Here is a 23,502-nt window from a genome sequence, read left to right as displayed (position 1 = left end):
TTTGTTTGTTTGTTTCGTTTTCAAGACAAGAGAAATTTTTTTCCTAAAACAAATCCATGTTTTTGTTTTTTTGGTGTTTTTGTTTATTTGTTATTGTTGTTTGGGGATTTTTGTTTTTGTTTTTTTGGTGGGGGGGGGGGATGCTGGAACATGAGAACACGTTTCTGCTCCAGCAAAGGGTTTTAAAAAGTGGAGCTCTGGGACACCTGGGTAGCTCAGACCATTAAGCATCTGCTTCTTGATCTCAGCTCAGGTCTTCATCTCAGGGTCATGAGTTCAAGGCCCATGTTGGACTCTGTGCCGGGTGTAGAGCCTACTTTGAAAAAAAAAAAAAAAATAGGAAGCCCTAACATGAGAGCTCCCAAAAGTAAGGGCTAGATCTCGCTCATCCTCGTTGCCCCACTTCTAGTTTAGGGCCGGGTGCCTAAGGGAAATATTTATTGTGCTGAACTGGGCATTTGGCTCTTGTGCGTTTAAGATGGGTTGCTATTGACAAGATAGGGAAATAAACAAACCTCAGTGGGCTCACAGTTCTCTCTGGCAGGGTAAGTTGCGGCCGTGTCCAGGAGGAGCCCGGGGTCATGGGAGGGGGGCAGACAGGACTTGGGGGGCCGTGTCTGCCTCTGTTCCTCTACACCTGGATGACCCCAGGCAAGTCTCTTAACCTCTCTGAGCTCCAGTTTCCTTATCATAAAATAGGGATCCTGAAAGCTGTCTTGTGGTGAGAGGAGTGCTAAAGGAGGGGAGGAAAAAAAGCATGTTGTAAAATTAAGATGCTGTACGAATACCCATTATTACATGACAGAATTTAAGCAATGTCAGGAAGGCTTCTTCTCCTACCTAGAAATATGTATTTTTTTTTTGTCAAGGCTTGTCAAAGGCCTGAAATCGTATCATTAGAAATGCATTCCCTGGGATGTTAAAGGCTTTTAGATCTTTAAGACATTTTCGCTAAGATGCATTTGGGAGACATCAATATGAAGCCATTATCTCGGGGCCCCAAGAGGCTGGCCGGAGAGATGGACCACTCTGTGCTGGCAGTAAACAGGCAAACTGCTGGGGGGTGGTGGGGGGAAGAGGCTGAGGGGGGGCAGGGAAGCCATGAAGAGAAGTTGCTATTCCTGGAAAGGGGCCCCAAATGTGTGCCAGGCCAGAGCTCCTCACCCTTGACATGCCCTCGAATGACCTGGGATGGAGTTAAAATTTAGGCTCCGATTCAGGGATTTGGGAGGGGCCCGAGAACCTGCATTTCTCACGAGCTCTCAAGGGAGGCCGTGGCTGCTGGTTTGGGGTCCACACTGGGGGAGCAAAGTGATGGACAATGGCAAGCCCTACCGTCCCAAGAAAACACGGCTTTGGTCGAAGGCCTGAGCATGGCAGGATGTGATGGTTTGGGAGAAATTCCGGCAGAGACCAGTACTCGCTCCTGAGAGGGCAGTGGCTAATACACAGGGAGGCTGTTTGCTAATTTGCATCTTAATTTCCTGTGAGACTGATTCATGAGCTGTGCCCTGAGGACCTGGAAGACAGGCGCTCATGATGGGGCCTTGAGACCTCGCTGGGACCCCTGGACACAGCCCACTGGGGCAAATATCTGCCTACTGTAGCCTCCTCCTGCCCACTGTCCACACCCCCCCACCCCCCGTGCCGATCCCCGCCTTGCTCTGCCATCTACCCCTGGCTTAGGTTTTCCTTGAGTGTCTGGCTCTCCAGCCCACCTCTGTGTGTCCAAATGGAGCGTGTGTGTGTGTGTGTGTGTGTGTGTGTGTGTGTGTGTGTTTCTCTCTCTCTCTCTATTTCTGTCCATCCGCCCCCCTCCTCCGCTGCCCCCCATCATCACCATCTTCGCTGCTGGATTTGTCCCCAGGTTCCCACTCTGGCAGCAGGTTCATAGAGTCACAGGTGGTTTACCATCTCACTGAGTGGTAAGTGTTTACTGTCCCGCAGCCCTGCCACATGGGACAGCGAGCCCCTGAGGGGGACACACGAGCTCTTCTGTTTGGAGCTCCTCTGCCCCTCACAGGGCTCAACTCTGGGCTCGGAGGAGAGACTGGCCAGAGTTCCCACTGCTTATAATAGTTGTGTGTGGACACGAGGTAGTAGGGCTCCCAGCAGGAGTCCTCAAGCCCCAGGGAAGGTGTGCAGTTCACTCCAGGCTTTTGCTTTCTTCTTTTGCCAGGTCCTGGAAGTTACCACAGGGGAAGGAATGAGGAAGATTTAAAATGTAAAGAATGAGACCAGTCATCTCTCCACATGGAACCCAGCTGAGTATAAGACCATGGGACGGAAGAACCTCTCCCACGTGAGTCAGGGGAGGGCGTCCCTCAGGGAGAAGGACTGGGGAGAAGGTCATGCCGGGAGGCAGCCTGGGGCACCAGAAGGGGGTGAGCTGCACGGCACCCCTGAAAAGAAAGGTTGGGTGAGCACGCTGGTGCCCCGGTGTCCTGGGCATGTGGCACCTGGTGACGGAAAGACCTGTCCTTGCAAGGAAGGTAAGGGCATAAATATTCCACTCAATGACTAGAGCTTGGTGATGGGCTGGACAGCTTATGATGCTATCCTCTCTGCTTCTGTGTAGATATGACATTTGCCAAAATAAAAAGTGAGAGGAAGGAAGAGGGAAAGGAAAGGAGGGAGGGAGGAAGGAAGAAAGGAAGGAAAGAAAGAAAGGGAGGGAGGGAAGAAAGAAAGGAAGGAGATAGGGAGGGAGTGAGGGAAAGAGGAGAGGGAGGAAGGGGAGGAAGAGAGGGAAAGAAGGAGGGAGGGAGGAAAGAAGGAAGGAAGGATTAACACATGTCTTGCTTCTAATAGAAGTTTTGGATTAGAATCTGACTGTCCGCTATCCTGTGGGTAAGGACCGCCCTGATTCCAGCCACACAGTCCTGGTTTACTTGGTGCTTATAGCTCCCTTCGAAAATAAAAAAATTGGCCTCCAGGTCTGGATCAGCATAGTCCAAAGTGTAGTGTGAGGGTAGGGGCCTGTCTGGGAGCTGTTTGTTAACCAAAATACCAGGTCATTGAAGATAAACATTTAGAGATTATTGTGGCCATTTGGCATTGCCCTAACATCCAAGTGCACGGTCCAGGGATGGGTCAAATGGTATTTGGGAGCTGTCGTACTCATGTGGTGAGTGTCCCACAGTGTGAACCCGGTGGGTCCACGCATCAGACCATGGTGGGCTGGCTGTCTTATTTAAATTCACCACATATACTTTCAAGGGTCTTAATCCATCCTTCGGAATCTAGTCACAGAATGTTCTAGCAAGAGCAAGTGCCTCGGCCTACAAGAGTAAGCCTCCCTCCCTTCTCTGGATGGTGGATCTCCCTGTGGGGGCCGGGCTGAGCCACCTGCCCACATTCCCTGCCCTATTCTTACCCCTCCTCCCTCATTCTGTCCGAGAGCAGGACCATTTCCCCCGCCCACGCAGCGCCCCTCTCTTCTTTCTTTCTTTAGATTAATGCAGAGAGGTGCTGAGGCTGCCTCTCCCAGATCCCTCTTTCTGGGCGGACCCGGCAGGGACAGAGGGGTGTTTCGGGGCCCCACGCAAGCAGTCAGGGCTGGTCTGGGAGTGGGTAATCTCAGAAACGATGATTTAGAGCTCAGTGTGGCGGGGCTGGAGGCGGCGAGGTGACTGTTCCCCACGGCGCTCATTAAGCTTCCAGAGATTGCATTTCCTGCCTCCCCCGCTAGCCCTCCAAAGTGCCTGTTATTAATTCATAAAAACACTGCAAGCGTGATTGAGTCCGCTGATTACTGGAGCGGGCAGACACAAGAGACAGTGAAATATTCCGTGTCTCTCTATCAGGCTCTCAGGGCCTCGGGAGGAGGAAAAAAAATAAAAAAGAGAAAAGCAACAACATGAAGAAAGAAATATGGGGCGGGGGGAACGGGGTTGTGAAATATTAATCAGAGCTGTTTGCCCCCGGGGGCCAAAAATATGAGGCGGCGTAATCAATGTGGCGAGAGCGGCCCAGCGACATGTCTTTGAGAAGCTGATTATTGCAGGTAAACACAGCTAAATATTCTGGATCTTTGGACTGCGCCTCTGGTGTCGCTGGAGAATCCGATTCCCTTATCATGCTTCTGCAGGTGTGGCCCTGGGAGAGTGTGGGAGGTGCTGGCAGGATGTGGCTGCATGCGCGGGGAGCCACTCGGCCCCCGGTAGGAGCTGCTTCAGTTCCCTTCCAACCACTGATTCACGTGCGGCGGGCAGTGGGAGTGCGCGTGTGTGTAGGGAAGATGCCCAGGAAGGGGTATGTGTGTGTGCGCGTGTGGGTCGTCGCTACAGCTGAGGACCTGATGCCAGCCGTGTCAAGGTTGCCCCAGCTCTGGAGTGGGTTTCCTGAGAATCCTCAGCAGGAACCTGGGTGGCTTTGCGGAGGCGGGAGCAGAGGGGGAAGCATTCAGGGGCCTCCAGCAAGATTGGAGTCCTTCCAACTACACTCTGCATCGGAGATGCTGGGATTAGTTGACTGCTGTATAAGCTCATGGTGCGCACGTCATTTCATTAAAGGACCATCGTGCCTGCCCCACACCCCTCGGGCTCAGCAATGGAGATAGGCAGCCTGCGTGCAAGACTGGGAGAGAATGCTCACCTGTCGTTATGTCCTGGAGTGAGCCTGAGATCCTGGGACCCTGAGAGTGGCTGTGATGCAAATGGTGGATCTCACCCGCACAGAATCTGAGACTAGCAGAGTGAAAGTGAGTTTGGAGATCAGCTATTCCTGCCTCCTCCTTGGACAGAGCCCCAAAGAGGGACAGTGACTTGCTCAAGGTCACACAGCAGAGACATGATTCTTGATGCATAGGCCAGCCTCCCGGCATACCTTTGGGGCATGAAGGAGGAGGAATGTGAATGGGTGAGTGATGCAAATAGGTTTGCACTGAGTCTTTGAGTTTAAGGAAAGCTCCCTATCAGCTATAAGGAACTGGACCAGAAGGGAGTGACCCCAGGGCAAGAGATGGCCAAGTTCTGGTGCCCCAGAATTCCTGGTACTAACCCCACCCACAGCCAAATTTTTAGAGAACTTTGATCCAAGGTTGATCCTTGAGCCTCTCTTAGCTTGTTTCCTTGATTGTAAAGGAGTTTGACTAAGTAGTGATAGAGGGACCTTATCAAGTCCGTGAATGAGATCAGTATTTAGGAGTGAGCTGTGGCCCGGGTCTTCTCCATAATGGACAGAAAGAAGATGGGGTTAAGCAAGTCATACTGGGCTAGTTTTATCATCTCCCTCTCCAGGAACCAGGATAGCAGTTGCCACAAAAAGACTTAGGAGAATTGCCCTCCATCCCAAAGTGTCCTGAATTACTTCATTCTCCTCTTGGTGATTATTTCAGAAGCTCATAACTCCTTATCTGTTCTCCATCAGTCACATCAGCCCAGGACCCAGAGTCGGGGAGGACCTAGGCAGGCAATGGCTAATTGCTTTTATGAGTGCCTTCACTTGGGAAAAGTGGAGGCCTTCTTGTCTCCAAGACATGGTCAGATGAGCCTCTTGGGAGAAAGAATAGTAATTGTAACTACCAGTTGTGGAGCAAGTACGTTAGTCCCAACTTTAAAACAATTCTGCCAATTTCACAGAAATGAAAAGCAAGGATTAACAAGATTTAACAACTTGCCCCAGGTCATAGAACTGGCCAGTGACAGGGCTGGGATTTGAACAAGGGTTTGTCTGATTCCTGAGGCCCATGGCCTTCCCACTGTGCCTCCCAGTGATGTCAGGGGGTGGAGTGGAAATGGGTACCTGCTGATTTCTTCTCAGGCAAGGAAAGCAAGCTTCAGGCCAAGAGAGGAAAGAGTACCATGGGTTGGAGGGCACCTATAAGGGAGGGAGGAGGTTAGAGAGCCCACCTGCCCTGAACGCAGTCCAGTCTCCTAAGGCCAGTGAGCTACACTCCAGGGTCTTGAGAGCTTCTTGCAAAAAAGATAGCAACTAGCCGGTTTTGATCTCGGGAGGACTGTGGAGATGAGATAAGTTGAAAAGTAATAGAAATATTGTGTTCTTGTGAGCCTGATATTGATCCAGGGAGGGAGTGTAGTAGAAGTGATTAAAGCAACAATGTATTAGCAACTGGGGAATGGTGTGGTGAACATCTGGCCTCAAGAATTCTTTACAAAGACTAGCTGAATCAAAATAAGCCAATGTTAAAACAGGCACCCTTTGACAGAGCTACTGTAAGGGTGATTAGAAAAATACAATAAATGTAACAGACTTAAATTTCTGTAAAATAATTGGCATAGACTCTGAGGACCTCCTACTGGGTGAGATGGAAAAATGCAGAGAGGAACCTAGGAAACTGAGTTCAGTGTAACTCAGAGGACTTTGATTAATGCCCAATGCCTGGCCTTCAGTAGGCACTCAGCAACATTTCCCAACAAGAGCATCAATGTGGGCAACAGCTATATCCGTGACTGAGGAGGCTCCAACCCCCATCAAGGACTTTATCTGTCATATACATAGACATATACAGAATATGTACATACTCATAGACATAGACATAGAAAGGCCAGATTTAGTATTACCTTGAGAATAATACCAACTGTGTAGCATAATCTTTGTAAAGTCCTCCATGTACCCTCAAAATAAAATAGAAAATAACTGAGCATATAGAAAAAGTTCTATAAGGATACATAGAAAACCCAATGCCGGTGGGAGGCAGGGGATGAGCATCAAATGGAATCCTGCTTTCTCTGTGATGATTGTTTTATAATGAGAATGTAACCACACCTTATATGTGTGAATAGAATTAAAGAAAGAAAAATAAGAAGAGTGGTCAGGCTCCTCAAGTAGGTGGTGGTATTTGAGCATCAGATATGTTCCCTGGTTGGGTGACATGGAAAGTCCCTTCCACAGCTGGGCCCTATGGGTCTCACCTTTGCTTCAACTCTGACTTAAGGTATTGACCTTGGATACACCTTCCCCCACCTTGGCCCCACTTTCTGGCTCAAGGGTCTGGTTTCTCCTCTCACAGAAGAATTCAGTTTAGACTTGTGGTCCCCAAATGTAATGGTACATCAGGGGCCACTTGGCAAGCTTTTTCAAAACAAGAGATTTGAGAGTCACGTGTTCCAACAATGACTGAGGCCCCACACCCACTCTCCATGCAGCAGCACAGAACTGCAAACAGTGAAGTTATATTAAACACCAAGCATTGAGCTCTCCCTTTTCATATCTGTGACATTACCCCGTTAACATATCAGCACCGTGGAATGACAAGGATACAGAGGCTTGGAGACATGGAGACCTATCCAAGGCCATGCAGCTGGGAAGGGACAAAGTATCAACCTGAACCATTTCATATGTTGTGGGGGCTCAGAGCAGAGGGCAATGACTTTTTAAGGAATGAGGACAGGTTCAGGGTGATTTCACTAAAATGTGGCATTTGAATACAGGTGAGAAGGATGAGCATGGTTTGGCAGGGTTGGTGGGAGAAGGAAGGAACAGCCGAGGTAAGGCATGGAGGTGTGAGATGGGGCTTAGATGGTACCAAATGATCCTGCCTGGCTCAGGGTGGGATGCAAGCAGGAAAGGTAACCCCAATATCCATCTCCTATCCGTGTCCCCCAGGAAGACAGCTGCTCAGGTCTCTGTCTGCCCATCAGTCAGTATTCCTTGACCCCATACTATATCCCAAACCCTATGCAAGTTGCTGAAGGTTCCAGAAGCATGGGGAAGAAGTTTCCCTCTTGTAAACTCCAGCTTTCAGCTGGGAGGAAGACCAGACTATACTTCCAAGGAATGCCAAATAATGATTCAGACAATTACTTAAGACGTAAGTCAGGAGCCCAGGAGAGGCCACACTGTTCAAAGTCACCTACAAAGTTCAGGCTGGGCATTTTGGTTGAGGGCAAGAAGGGGGAGATACTGGAGATCCACCAGATCCTCAGCTGAAGGACGGAGTTGGCTTGGAAAAGAGGAGGCCTGGCAAACAAGGGGCAGGAGTGAAGGGGCAGAGTTTGGAGGTCAGGCCATGCTGGGCTAGCTCAGGGGTCTGTCCTGTCCTGTGAGTGTGGCCTGGAGGGGTGCTAGGCCAAGGACTTTGATATCCAAGATAGGTTGATGCCCTTGAACCCAATGACCAGGCAGGTCCCTCTGGCAAATGGCTGTCCCCGCAGGCCGGCACCACCCGCAGCCCCAGTGCAGACAGCTCCCGAGACCCAGCTCTGAGGACAGTAGCCGCCCTCTACCTGCATTTCTGCTGGGACAATTAATGAGCTCGTTTTTATAAAGGGCTCTCAGCTCCTCAGAAGAGCTCTGCAGAAGTACAAGTGGGTTATAATTACCACCACTGTAATTAATGAGTCCAAACTTCTTAGAGATTGTAAAGTGTGTAATGAAAGGAGGGGGAAAGAAAGGAAGAAAAAAAACCTCCATGTGTTTGAACTTGAGATTTTTCCTTTGTAAAGTACACTTTGATAAGGTATCAAATGATATTATATTCTCTCCTTTCAAAACTGAGCGGAACCCCAGGTGGGATGCCTCAATGCCAAGGGCAGAGTTTCCAGGAATAATGGAGCATGTTATAGTTCTTTGAAAAATGCTGGGCTGAAAATCAATCCTGCCATTCCCAGTAACTTGGATAGTTGAGCCTTTGTCAGTAAGGGGATGGTGCTTCTCACCTAACAGGGGTGTGGGGAGGGTGTGTCACCGAGCTTGGGAAGGTGAAGTACTGGGCACATGGCTGGCCTTCAGTTAGCTCCAGTCCTGTGATGTTTCATACTCCCAACCCCGACTGTTTCTTTCACCTGGTGCAGGAGAAATAATGCCTTCTGCCTAGCCTAGGAAAACACATGCTTACAATTTCCCACTTTAATAAGTGCAGTTATTTATAACAGGTACTTTTTAGCTTTTTTCTTTCGATGGTGATAGGGGATGATTTCCTTAGGATAAATTCCTAGGTTGGAAGGGAAAAAGCATCTTACGATTCCTGGAATGCATGGTTTAGTTTCTCCCCGGAGGAGTTTATGCCAGGGCTAGCCAGCTGGATAAAGACGTGTGTTTTACCACAACTTCACGAGCACTGGGTATTACTATTTTAATGGGTGTGGAAGAGGATGACGTTCCTTTTGCAAGGTTTACACATGATATTGCATATCATGCAAATTCAATGTTGAGGAACACTTCCAAGGGCAAAGAGCACATAGAATTCACAGAGATGAAATTCACTTTCTAAGCCTGACTTAGTTTACCAGGCCATTTTCAGGAGCCTCAGGCTTCTTCTTGGTTTTGGAGCTGACATGTCTTATTTACTCCCAGATGTTGGGAAATTAAAGCCCAAGTGCTATTTTTTTACATTCACTCTGCCATGTCATTTGCTAGCATTGTCCACATCTCTGTCAGTTTTCTTTAAATTTATCAGCTATGGCTGGCTCTCTTTGGCTAGAGTCAGCATTTCTCACTTCCGCTCTTGCTCCTATTTTGTGCATCTAGAATCTGTCAAGGCGACCCTAGTTATTTCCCCGAGTGTTTTACACCCTCATATCCCACCTGGGCCAAGAACGCACCATGCAAACCCACAGTCTGCTTTAACGGTGACTCACAGCTCCAACCTCCTCCCCCTGACTCTGACCCAATGGGGCTAAGGTCAGTTCTCCTTGTCTTTGACTTGGGACAGGAAAATAAAACTAAGGACAAGTATCAAGAACAGTTCCTTTGTTGCCTAGAACCTCAGAGCCTGTCTGGAAAAGGGCCTGCTCATACAGGGACTGGAGGGAGTTAAAAAGAAGCCTTCTCCACGTGCCCAGACAGAAAGCTAGGGTTGCATTAAGGACAGTGGGAAAAGAGGAGTTCTGTCCTTGGAGATTTGCAGGGACATTTGGCCCAGATGCCTGCCTGGCCATCCGAGCTCTGTGATGATCTACCCCCGTTGGCCCGGCCTGGTTGCACCTGCCTGTACCAGGCTGGGTGGGCATCTGACCCATGCTCGGGCTAGCTCATGATGTTCCAAGGATCTGGGAATTGGGTTATGGAGACTCTGGGGAGTTACTGTTGGCACTTGACCTGGTAAGGCAAGGGGACCATTTTCTGCTATGTATGTAAGGAATAGAAAGCCAAGTGTCAGAGCAAGGAGAGAGAGGGAGAAAGGAGAAAGAGAGGGACAGGGAGAGAGAGAAAGTGAGAGAATTGTAGTAGATGAGGAGGTCAGAAGTGATTGGAACCAAGAGAGCCTTGGGACCCGAGAAGGAAAAAGGAAAGAGAAAGCTGTGGGCCAGTCTCCCTCATGGGCCACCACCTTCCTACCCTTGGATCCAGGGATATTCCCATGAATCTTTACAATAAATTCCTTGTTTTACTTAAGGCAGTCAAGTAGCTTTCCATTCCTTGTAACTAAATGATTTCTGCCTAAGACACTCATGGTTTTGTTAATAACTTGACCTAATTTACTAATGTGTATAATTTTTTTTTAATTTTAAACAAGAAAAATCTAATTGAAAAAAGATGCTAATTTCTCCTATTTATTCTTTCCGTAATGGAGACTTCTAGTTACCTACCCAATGTTCACTCTCCAGGTTTTATAACAGAAGCCCTATATTGGAGGATGGAGATAGCATTGTGCCCAACTAAAAAGCTATATCCTGGAACTCCTGGGTGACTCAGTCAGTTGAACATCCAACTCTTGATCTCAACAGGTCTTGATCTTGGGATCATGAGTTCAAGCCCCATGTTGTGCTCCATAGACTACTTAAAAAAGAAAAAAAAAGAAAGAAAGAAAGAAAGAAAGAAAGAAAGAAAGAAAGAAAGAAAGAAAAAGAAAAAGAGAGGGGGAAGGAAAGCTACATATCCCTAGCTATCTTGTGGTTACCAGTGGCTAATGGAGATGAAAGGAGCAGTCATTGGGTGGGTCCTCCAGAAAAGCCTTTTAAAGGGGTGGACTCAACTAGCACATGACCTCCCTCCCTCCTTTCCTCCCTTCCTTCTTCCTAGGATCTGTCCATCTGGGACATGGACGTGATACTTGGAGCTCCAGCAGCTGTCTTCTGAATAAGAGTCAGTCACACTCTGGGGCTAGCAGAGCAGAGAGCTGAGAGGAGCCTAAGTCCCTCATGAAATCATGGACCACCCTAAGCGGGGGGCATCTATGTCTTATCTTGGCCTACAACTCAACCTCAGGAGTAGCCTGGGGAACCTTCGTCACAGCCCTTTCATTCTGACCTAAATCCAGGTGCCATCTTTCCTCTTTGAGACCCACCTACATGACCCCCAAAGCTTCCCCTTTCATCCTGTTGAATCAGCTCTGCTAGCTGCCCCTTCCCTTCCTGATTGACTAAGGGCCCCATCCCTGGTCTTCATGGCAGCCCATCCCTCCTGCTTGCCACCCAGTGGCCTGCATGGAGAGCCAGGACCGCAACCACAAATCCAGTTGTTAAGCCCTTGAAAGTGGGACCCCGGTCCTGGGGCAAGCATCTGGGACCCCAATGTGGATCCAAACCCTTGCCTCCAAACCAGACTCATCTCTGCTGGCCATCTACCACCTCTACTTGGCAGCTATCAACAACTCCCTGCTGCCTCTAAAGGTCACTTTATTCTTGGGCTTCATCTCCCCAGTAAGTATGAAGCTTGGTTCTCCCCACTCCCCCAACAGCATTTCTCTTATCCATCCTCAAGAAGCCTTCCTTGAACTCTGGACCAGACGGACTTACCCTACTGCTTGGTCCCAAGAGACCCTGTCTGTCGCCTGTCCCAGCCCTCAGCTCCTGGCTGAAAACACCCACTGTCAGATGCCTCCCCTGCCAAGCACACATTCCGGGAGAGGAGACCACCCTGCCCAGGCCCTGCCCTGTGCCCACCATCGGTTGAGCCCCTGGCCCAGTGCAGGCCTTAGGAACTCTTTTTTGAGTTATGGAAGGTAGAGGCTTTTCACAGGCAGAAGGCAGGAGCCAGGGCCTGGATCCCACAAAGAGGGTTGAGAAATTCCAGCAATTTCTGGGTGCCTCACCCATGACCTGGGGCTGCTTCCACCCAGCCCAGACATCGGCCCAGCCGGGGCTCTACTGACTGCGCTGGTGAGGAAGGGCAGCATGAGGTCAGCAGGTGGCAGGTCCCCCACTGCCTACCAACAGCCAGGCTGCCGCACAGTGAAGGAGCCGTTTCCTCTTCTTCCCCGCACCCGAGGAAAACCCAGGATCCTCCTTCCTCCTTCACCGGAAGTTAAAACCATCCCTGAGAGGGCTGGATGAGAATTTGATGTGGCCTTGAGAAATAAATCCAAATGATCTCGCTGGCGCTGGTGATCATTTAAGCCCTGGTATGTGAAACAGACTCCCAAGGAAGGGATGTTCCAAGGTCATGGTTCTCCAACTTGAGTGGGCATCATGGTCCCCTGGAGAGCCCGTTAGAACAGACTGTGGTAGGCTCCAGCCCCAGAGTTTCTGTCTCCTTATTAGATCGGGGGCTGGGTGTATGCATGCCTAACACGCTCCTGGGTGATGCTGTTGATGACGATCCGGGGGGTCACACTTGGAGTGCCCCTCTCCACCAGGACCTAGACAAACCCACCTGGAGCCTCTGCTACCCCTCGGAGGCAGAGGAGCTGCCCCCCGCCAGCACTGCCAAGCTGGAAGGCCAAGGTCAGATACCCAGGAAACCGATACCACCTCCCCCACTGCAGAAAACGGCTGCTCCACCCACCCCGGGTGCTCGCCCCACACCCCACAATCCTGGCGCACCCAGAGCCGAGGCTCCATTCAGCTGCCTTTGCAAGGCCTGCCTAAAACTGTTGAAAAGAAGGAGAAAGATCTAAAGTCCTTACTCTGCACTATGGAAAAAATATCAAGGAATTATCATGTAGCCCTAAACCCTATATATGCAAATGCACTCATTTGAATAACTGCCAATTTATATGCCTCATCAAATTAGGTATTCAAATTCTAGCCTGTGTATGTACAGTTGTTTCTCTTCCTGGTTCAGGCTTAAGTAGTCACATGAAGGATGAGCTGCGGGCTTCTCTTCTGGGCCCCTGTCTCTTTAGAACAGAAAGGAATAATTAGGGATTAGTTTTCTGGAGCGTAAATTGTCCCTTTGATGGTTGGGCTGGCCCTCTTTTCTGTCGTCTCTGTCATAGCAATCTGCCACCTCCTTCTCCCATGTGTGGGGCTCTTGAAAATATGTAATTTTTTTATCCCCTCAGTTTTACCACATCCCAGGAGGTCGCCAGGGTGTAAAGTGGGATGCGCATTTCACAGGTGGGGATACTGAGACCTGTGGTTTACAGGGGCCGCGATCTTGGGCTCAGGTGTGGGGTTTTGGAGGGATCACCCAGGCCTCCCTGCTCTGTCATGTTAGTCCTCTGTCATGGGCAATGTCCTGTTTTGCTGCACATCAAAACTGGTGATCGTTTCTAGCTCACTAAAAGCTCTTTCCTTCTGTTTCCTTCTGTTCAAAGCATTCCCTAAATAGCAAGGCCCTTTTAGTTTCCTCCTAATGGCCCCTGTGGGCACATGGAAATAGCTGCTCTTCACCCCGCTTTATAGATGAGGAAGCCAGGGCCTGAAGTTATGGGGCAAGTGAGAATCAGAGGAGTAATGAGGCCAGGCCCTGCCCTCACCCGAGGACGTGAGACCAACGTGCACTCTGGGACCTGGACATTGGCAGCTTGAGACTGACCGTGGTGGGAGTGTGACATCTTGGGAACCAGCAAACGCTGCACATCAGGACGTCGCACCACCCTCCCGCCCCCAAACCTAACTCCAGATTCATCTCTCGCAGAGATACCTAGGATGGAGGGCAGCTTTCTTCTCCGGCCTTTCCGGATCCTCCTGGCCCTTGAGATAGGCCAGGCACCCCACAGGGACTCCTGAGAGATGGCCCGGGTGCCCACAGCTGCCTTCCCCAGAGGGACCATTCACCAGCCTCTGATCATCCTTCCAGCTCCTTCCAGGTCCTGTGGCATCTGCCAGGTCCCAGAAGCAACTAAGAGAGATCCCTCCATTCTAGAATTATATTACCACTCTAGTACTCCCCCACCACACCTCTTTTTCACCTCTGGGACCCCAGGAACCCAGAATCAGGAAATTCAGCCCCTCCTGCCTGTCCCACCCAGCTCAGGACCCTTGGTAGGTCATGACTCCTCCATCCCTGAGGATGTTTAAGCTGAGGCTGGACAGACACACGGCCAAGGTGCTGCTGGGTCAAACCCAAGCATTTTACAGAAGGTAAGGCCAAATGTCTTGACCAGAAGAGCCATGATTATCTTCTAGGCTTAAGCATGACCTTACTGGACCTTCAGAAGCTGCTATCCTCTCCTGCTGGTGAAAAGCTTGGGCTTCTTCTCTCCCAGCCTGACCTGCCTTGGCCATCACAACCCAAGGCTAGTGTGACACAGGCCAACCATGGCTGTCAGGAGCCACACAGTGTCTGGGCACTCAGACCTTACACTTCCCGATGATATCCGCACTAGGAAAACGTCCCCTTTGGAACAAGATGCTGGCTTGCACAGCCTCTGTTAGGTGGCTGGCCTGTCCTGGCCAGCCACAAGGACACAGCAGGGCACTCCTGTAAGGGACACCAGACCAGGAGAGGCTGGGAGACGCGGGATCTTGGTCTGAAAAAAGCCTTTTCCTTTTCCCTGCATGTTAGTGTTCTCATCCCTGGTTGTAAGCATTGGCAAAGGACCAGGGGTAGTTCATAACGTTATTTCCTTCCTTTCTCTGAGACCTGCGGTCCATTCCAGCTTGAACCTCCCAGTCTCGACTCTGCTGGGGTTGTTTATCTTCTCCCTAATACAGAGGGACCCCAGCAAAAGAGACCCAAGACAGCCACATTTTAATGACGGTGGGAGAAAACATTTGGTGCATTTGATGTTTCTTTGTTTATGACTTTTGCCCCACCTACTCCCTGAGAGTCTTTCAAGGCAGTTTGTGATATTAAAACATACAAAGAACAATGAAACGCCAAACCAAAAGGAGGTTTCCTGAGCCATTTAGAGGACGGAGAGGAAGAATGTTTCGGGAGCCTGGAATCATGACGTCTGATTTACCTCTGAGCCTCCTGGCAGCCAAAGCAAAATGAAGTCAGTGAAGAAAGGTGATGGGTAACTTGGGGTTTCTTGGGCAGGGAAAGTTCATCCTTTCCTGGAGGCAAGGCCCAACTCGATGCTTCAGATAAGGCTCGCGCCTCTGCCCAAGGAATGCCCACTCTCCCCAGCTGACCTCAGCTAAAGCCCCAAAAATTACAGTGGTGCCTGCTATATTTCCAAAGCAGCTTCATAAATAAACATGGGCGCCGAGGAGGAATTCCCCAAAGAAAGTTAGGAAATCAGAGTCATGTTTATCCAAAGGAGCAAGGCATGCAAATACGGCAGCTGCTTCCGTCCGTAAATAGGAGAGGAGAGGGATTTGGTGGCTGTTTGCAATGATCAAGTGTGGTCTAGACCAAAATAGTCAAGTGTATTTGGGCTGGGAATTAGGTACAGACAAGCATGAGGTAGCTCTCTTTATGCGACGGCTGTCTGGAAACGCGGGGGGCGAACCAGTCCCTCGTAAGGAGAGTGCGATTTTCCGTGTGCTCAGGCAGGCGTCAATTAAAGGGCTCCATTTGACTAATCTTTTGCTTTAGGACCCTCTGTCTCCTTTATCCATTTGGTACAGGTGACTGTCTAATGGATGCCTAGATTGGAGGGGAGACCTTCGGGACCCAACCAGCAGGAGCCAGTCTGCTTCCGAACAAACCGGTTAGCGCCGTTGCTGTCTTCTGGCCCCTGATCCATCTTGCTTCCATTCTTGAGCAAATCAGCTTCTCGTTCACGCCAGCCGAGCCGGGAAAGAGACACTGTGGGATCAGGGGGCAGCCGCACGGCTCTAAAGGCAAAGGTAGGTCTGCCAGACCCATAGAGAGGGCACAGTCAACGGAGTTCCCACAAAAGCTCTGCCCCCAGGGCATTCGCTGAGGCTTCTGGCAAAGGCACGTACAGCCAGACACTCCGGGGCCCGTGGAAGGGTTCACAGGAGCAGAATGGTAACTTCCAAAACAATTTTCAAAAGCTGGAGCTGAGCATCTGAAGCCTTTCACTAGGCTTCACTCTGATGGTGTGTGCAGCCTCACGTACCCCATCAGATGGCCTCAGAGGAGAGCCTCACTGGTGCCTTGGCTCCCCAAACAGCGAGGCTCCCCAGATGCATGAAATCTCTGTTCAGGAACTCCGTTTACCTGGACGCCCTCCTTTCTTCCACTTGTGGCTCTCAACGAGAGGTGATTTTGCTCCTTGGAGACATTCATGCAGACAGAAGAGACTGCGGTGCCGCCAATACCTACAATGCACAGCACGGCCTCCCAGCAAAGACGTATCCACCCAAATGTCGAGAGTGCCCAAGTTGGGAAGTTCTAGGTGGCAGCAACTGGCCCCCTAAAACTCAGCAAAGAGTAGCGCTTGCTCAAGGAAGCTCCCTTGACTCCTTCTGGCTGTGCTAAACCAGCGCCACCGGGGTCCCGGGTCAGCCAAGAGTTGGGCCGCGGGATTCTGACAACGGACCCTTGCGTTGACTACGGGCGTGCGGGCACCGTTCCATTCCTGTCCTGCCCCTTCTCTTCCTGCTGGAGTGAGTTCCTGGTGGGTGGGCACAGGCAACTCTGCAAAGTGACCTCCAGCCGGTGCCTCCCAGCCTCAGTTTCCCACGGGTAAAAGAAGGAGCACAGACCCTTATTGTGCTGAACTTATTCTGGACCAAGTTTGCACCCTCCAAGGTGACAGCTGCCCACTTCATAATAGCCTCGGCAGCAACAGCTGAAGCGAAGAAAGAAACCGAGATGAGCTCCACTCCAGGAAACAAGCAGGAGACAGTGGTTAGGAAATGCCTACCACGTAGAAGACAAAATCACAGTTTCATTAATTCCCAGAGAAGAGCCTTCTCTTTGGGGCAGTTGATTTGTACCCTTCTGGCTGCTTCTCCTTGCCCCCAGATTGTCCCCGAACTAGCTGATTTGCCCCCAGACGATGCCTCTTGAGTGAGAGCAGGAGAAGGAAATCCCGAGACAGCATCTACCTGGGAATCAGGCCACCAGGGGACCAGGATGGCCCTCACTGCCACGTGACTTTGGGCAAGTGTCCTTACCTCTCTGGGCCTCAGTGTATCCATCCACCCAATGGGAATGTAATCTTCAGGCAACCCCATGGAGTTATTAGAAAATTGACACAGGAGGGGAAGACCAAGCTAGGAGATGCAGCTAATATTCCTGGAACCCTATCATGCCCTGAGGTATCGCTGCCCTAGGGTTCATGCCGAGTCTTCTGTTCCGTGGAGGAGACAACAGGCTAAGGGACTGATGAATGCAGCTCTTGGATCCTTCATCCACACTCTGGGGTCACTGACAGACGAGTGAAAAAAAAAATGAAATGTAGAACCCTTGGAGATAATTAGCATTTTAATTGGGATCAATGCTTCAGGCTAAAAGGAGAATGCTTTAATGTGGAATTCCAGGCAGCAGCTGGCGAGTCCAGCAGGATCTGGGACGCCCCAGCAGTGCACAGGGACACAGTCAGTCCTGCCTCTCCTGCCCTCCCCACCTTTCCGTTCAATTAACCTCTCAGCTCCCTTCTCCGCAGCAGACCTCCCAGGAGGTGTTCTACACGCTGTATCTCATTTAATTCTCGAAGCAGGCCACAGCCCACTGCCAATACCGCCATCTACCCCTTTTACAGGCTTGGCGTCAGGAGGCTCAGATGGTTGAAGCCACTTGCCGAAGGTCTCACGGTTCTTTGTGGCTGGGCTGACACGAGCATCCAGATCCGCTTGACTCCCTGTCCAGTGCTCTCTGGCTGACATCTCTTGGCCTGAAAGATCAAAGCAGGGCCCACGTCCTCTTCTCCAGACCCCAGTCTGGGGTCTCGTGGGGCAAGAGTGAACGTGACTGCTCTTGGGCCTGGAGATCAAGGAGGTGTTCTAAAAAGTTAATTCTCAGTTAATCAAAGGTTCTCGGTTTAAGCATCACATTTTAAAAAGTTAATTAAAATAAATAATGAGTTAAAAATAAGTTAACGTCATTTCATATGGAAATCGTTCTAGAATACCATTCCTGCCTGCTCTAACAAGTGACACTCGGGAGAGATGGTCCCTAGAAGTGGCCTCGAGCTCGGGGGCCCATTGGTCTTGAGAGTTTTTTACTTTATCCCATTTGGGTGAGCAAAATCCATGAGCTGCCCGCTTAAATCCCTCCCATTTTTCCAGGAGATGAGAAGGGGGAAAATGATGGGAGGGTGTGAAGTCGTGAGGATTGTACTGATCTCGAGGCCGCTTTCTGACTCAGATGAGCGGGATTACCTTGCAAGCCATCTGAGCGGCCTCCAGAATGAGCGTGGGCATGATGGCCTATCACTTGCCCAGCAAGGGGGGAGGTGCCTGTGGTTCTTACTTAGTTTGCAGCCCATTGAGAAGCCCCGAGCCCCCAGTGGGAGTCGCTTCCTGAGTCCTGTCCACACTGATATTACAGATACCCAGCAAACGCTGCACTTGCCTGACGAACCCCAGGCTCTCCCTCTTAAGGGGGGCTCTCAAGACAAGCATGATTCACCTAGCTAAGAGCAGACCCAAGCCCCAAGCTGAGCTAAGTTACCACCCTGCTGGGGCTCCACAGCTGGGGCAGAGTGAGAAGGTGGGGGAAGGTCTAAGGGCATCCCTGCCCATGGTTCCTACAGCTCGAAGGCTGCGAACACACTGGTTGGCTCCCATCTACTTCCCAGACTGGTTCCCCTCCTGCATGCTTCCTGCCATCCGGCCGGCAAGGCCCTGCCTCTCCTGGTGGTCCAGAGTTATTCTGTGGTTTGCAACGCATGTTCCCAAGACAAGTGGTGCTGGGTTCTCCCTCACTGCCATCTGTCCTGGTGCCTTCCCTCCCCGCCATCAATGGTCTGGCCTTCAGAAATTGTCCCCTCTTAACCTGCACTACAAATGGGTCATGGGATGGACAAGCCCTCACCCAGCTCATTCGAAGTATGTGCAAAGTAAGAGTCTGTAGGATCTGAGCAAGGTGTGCAAGGCCCTACCATGTACCAAGCTCAGTGCCAGCCTCTGGGGGCGTAGACAGGGCTGCCAGGGGGAGGCCCTGCAACTTCCCTGGGTCAAGAACAACCACCCCCACCTGGGAGCGCCCTGCTAAGAGGGCTGAGGTTTAAAACATCAGTCCCAGCAGGACCCTTGATCTGGAGCCTAAGTGCCATTTACAGGAATTTAAATAGCCTTTTATCTTTACAACAGGAAGCTGGGTTGTGACCCAGGGTCCCTCACGTGTGGACGCTGGGCTGGTTTGTGACATAAGCCCTGTCTAGAAGAAGAGACACCATCAGACTGCAGATCAGGAGTGCCAGGAGCCAACCCAGGCATCACACTCACATTTCTGTGTTTCTCTACGTGGTACGCATTTTTTAAGCCCTTCCTATGTGCCAGGTCTGGTGCTGGGCCCTATAAAACCCATGTAGCATCACAACCTCCACGACAGCAGGCTCCTCGGGGCAAGGGCAAGGTGCTCCTCCAGGATCGCAGAGCTGAGTGAAGCCGCCAAGCCACTGCTTCCACCTGGGTCAAAGCTCTGCTTTGCCCGGAAGATACCGAGCCCCTTTATGGCTTTGTAATTCCGTGGGCCATTTGCTCAGGCATGCTCTGGCACCCCAGCCCCCGAGCTACTCTCGAAACCATGCTCGGAGCCAAAGGCTCCGATCCCTTTGCTGATCCCTATCAGCAAAAACCATATTTGTCCTTTACCCCACCTCCTACCTTCCCCAGTTCCACCCTTGACGCCCGGCAGGGATAGGGCCTGCGTCGGGTTCCACTGTGATGTTGGGAATTAGGGTTCTGCCCTCCCAGTGTGGGTGGGCAGGAAGAGAAGAAGCGAGATGCCTTTGAAAAGAGCTTGGCAGGGCTGAAGTCGAACACAGAGGGCTGACCTGCCGACAGGACCGTGTTGAGCTCTGCAGCCCATGTTCGGCCTCAGGGGTGGGATGGAGTGGGGACCTTCCCCATACTCAAGTCTGCATGGTCCTTGTCCAGTACAACAGGATCCAGAGTCCCCCTGGCCAAGATCCACCGCAGGATGGAGGAGGCCGTAGAGCCAAAAAGCCCTGTGCTCGTTGCCCCCCCCTTCTAGACCACATTTTGAAACCCAGAACCCCAAAATGCCTTTCCCGGATGGGCTGATTATGTTTCTGAGGCCTGCATGATTCTTTTTCCTGGGGTTCATGTCCCGGAGTTCTGACCACACGACCCGTGTGTGCAGCCCTGGACCCCAAGGGTGGCCCAGAGGGCGGCTACTCGGGGAGGAGAAAAGGAGACCAGGGGTCAGGTCATGTGTCCGCAAGCTGGAGGCTGGGACTTACACAGCAGGGAACAGAGCCAGGGCGGGACAAGAAGGGGGTGAACCAGCGGGCTGGGAACATCCATCTGTGTTCTCGCTTGAGGCTCTGCCAACGTCAGGGGTCTCCAGTCCCGATATGAAGGACAGGGGCATGACAAAATATACCTCAGTGTCTGTGCTGATGATGTTCATAAGAGCAGCTTTTGGAGGTCAGGGACTCACTCGGATACGTGCAGAGGGCCTGTATGGGCTGGTGCTGGGGGTTTGCTGGCGCCCGGGAGTCTGGAGCTGCCTGGAGAAGTTGGCAGTGAGCAGGGAAGGACGTGAGCGATAAACCCTGTTTAAAGGGAAGTACAGGCTTCTTCACGAAGGTCCCAGATAGCCTGGGTGGTCAGAAGGTTTCCCCTGAGGAAGGGAGCTAAGGCTCCAGATGGGTAAACTGAGGCCCAGAGATGCTAAGTATATTAAGCTCAGCGTGGTCGTCATGATTAGACACCCACTTTCCCAACTCTGAGCTCAGTGGGCCCTGCGGCCGCCATCCACGGCCTGGATTTCATTTCCAAGTGTGCAAGGAAACCACACAGCAGCCTGCCTTTACGTAACTCACAGTTTTTTCATTTCCAAGTGTGCAAGGAAACCACACAGCAGCCTGCCTTTACGTAACTCACAGTTTTTTACACCTATCTTCAGATTTCGGCCTAGCCCCTGCTGATGAACTTGTGTGCGCGCGCACGCGTGCACACCACACACACACACACACACACACACACACACACACACACACACACACACGCCCCTGCTTCCAGTCTGGGTTCAGGGACAACACTGAATGGCAAAGAGATTCCCAGGTCCTGCCTTCAAGCCATGGGGAGGACAATGAGACCAGCCAGCCTATTCAAAGGGCATCCTCGGTGGTGCGGCTTTGAAATCCGAGGCCGGGCTCCCAGCCCTTCCCAGCCCTTCCCCGCCTGTGGTTTTCCTCACGGCCTCCCTGGGGAAGCAGGCCCTGCCACGAAGCGGGTTTGATCAAAGCCTCCCCAAACCCGAGCCGAAGCCGCAACTCTCCGCATTATTAAAGTGTTTAATAACTGTCCACGGCTCCTCCCTCCCCAGGACCGTGAAAGTCCTCTCGTTCTTCCTTCATTCACCCTCTGCCTTTTAATGGGAGGAGAAGGGGGGGCGAGGGTTGGGTGGATTTGATTTCCCTCACCGAGTTCACAATCATAATCGCAATGTTCCTAATTTCCATGTTCTGGAAAGCTCCTTACAGTATAACAAATGCCCTAATTACCGTGTTTGCCGCCCCTTAATGTCGTTTTAAACACACTGCTCCATTTCAGTCCCCCGCAACGTGGCAAATAAGCCCGCTGCTAGAGCTTCCTGTGTGCGGAACGGGTCTCCGGCCTGCCTGCATCCAGAGATTTCAATCTTATCTGGCAGGCAGGGTAATTTGAAATTTAATCATCTTTTTCCCGAGCCAGAAGGCCTTATTATTACTTTCTCAGAGAAAAGAACAGGCCCAGAAATCAATCTCCCAAATTTGGCATGGAGGGAGAGGGAGAGGGCACACCAGGCTGTGGGTTCCGTGCCCTCTCATTCGGGATCTGTGTTCGAGGGACAGTACTTGTGACTGTGTCCACTGGAGCGGGCCAAGCTACTCCCGGCAAGATCCCTCCAGCCGAGAACTCTCCCCTAGACCAGTCTTTTCTGTGCTCAGAATTCCACAAGGAAGATTCCCCCCCCCCCTTAATGAAAGGCAATTGTCTGAGAGAGACGGTACAAAGTGTGCAGGTCAGCCAGCAGGCCCTCTCAGGGGAAGCCACCTGGTACCCAGGTTCCCCAGCTGGTCAGCAAAGATGGTTCAGCTGCAGACTGCCGCCAGGTGAAAGAATGTTCTGGAAAAAACCCAAATTCTGTCTGTGGACCGTGGAGGAGAAAGGTTTGACTACACAGAGCCAGAAGCTTGTCCAAGGGACAATCTTCTTGTCATCACCTGGCACACTTTTTTTTTTTTTTAAAGACTTTTCTTTCATTTATTTGACAGAGAGAGAGAAAAAAAAAACAAGCAGGGAGAGCAGCAGAAGGAGAGAGGGAGAAGGAGGCTCTCCTCTGAGCAGGAAGCCCCATGCAGGACTCGATCCGAGGACCCCAGGATCATGACCTGAGCAGAAGGCAGAAGCTTAACCCACTGAGCCCCCAAGGTGCCCCCCAACTTGCACACTTCTGAGCGGAGAATGACTCTCATCATGTCTGGCCAAAACGGAGGCACTTTCCTGTCTGGAATATACTTGACGAGCAATTTATGAACACGCAACACATTAACAGGTCATCTATGGAGGAAACTTCATAGACGTTTTCCCAATGGTGGCCACAGTCTTAAAGTCTAAATGACCTAACAGCAATGAGGTATGAAGCTGAAAGAAACTTCTCTAAATCACCAATAAAAACAAATTTCAATCAACCATACCAGAGGGAAGATAGACTTGTCCTACTTCTACCCAAAGAAAATGCTAACATGAGGTTGTTGACGTGTTAAGAAAGGATCAAAGAGCGCACAGTCTAAAATAGAGGGGAAACGATCTTAGAGGTGTGTCAGGCAGCTAACTGCTAAGTATCATGTTATATGTTTCCCCTCTGGATTCTGTCATGTTTGTGGCATTTGTCAGCTTTTTAAAGATGTGATTCATTGTGATTTCTCATTCTAAATAATAGTCACTCTCATACCGAAATTTGTACTTGGCGTTCTTTTTCTTAATGAAAAGCTGGGTCCCGTCTGGGCAGAGCATCTGGAACCTGCTGGCAGGTTGTGGGTACGTGAGAAAGATGGTCAAGAATGATTCCAAGGTCACGTCTTTCCAATGGTTGGATAGTTAAAAAAACAAAAAAACAAAAAAACACCCTATTTTATAGAATAATGGGAATAATTGGGTTTTTTTTTTAAGATTTTATTTATTTATTTGACAGACAGAGATCACAAGTAGTCAGAGAGGCAGGCAGAGAGAGAGGAGGAAGCAGGCTCCCCACTGAGCAGAGAGCCCAATCCCAGGACCCTGAGACCATGACCTGAGCCAAAGGCAGCATCACTGGATGCTCGATCCCAGGACCCTGAGACCATGACCTGAGCCAAAGGCAGAGGCTTTAACCCACTGAGCCACCCAGGCACCCCAGAATAATTGGTTTTTTAAAAAATGACCTTACTTGGCATAGGAAATTGCGGGCCCC

The sequence above is a fragment of the Meles meles genome, chromosome 6 (assembly GCF_922984935.1).
Source record: "Meles meles chromosome 6, mMelMel3.1 paternal haplotype, whole genome shotgun sequence".
Classification (NCBI taxonomy): Eukaryota; Metazoa; Chordata; class Mammalia; order Carnivora; family Mustelidae; genus Meles; species Meles meles.
Note: the sequence above shows the minus strand (reverse complement) of the source record.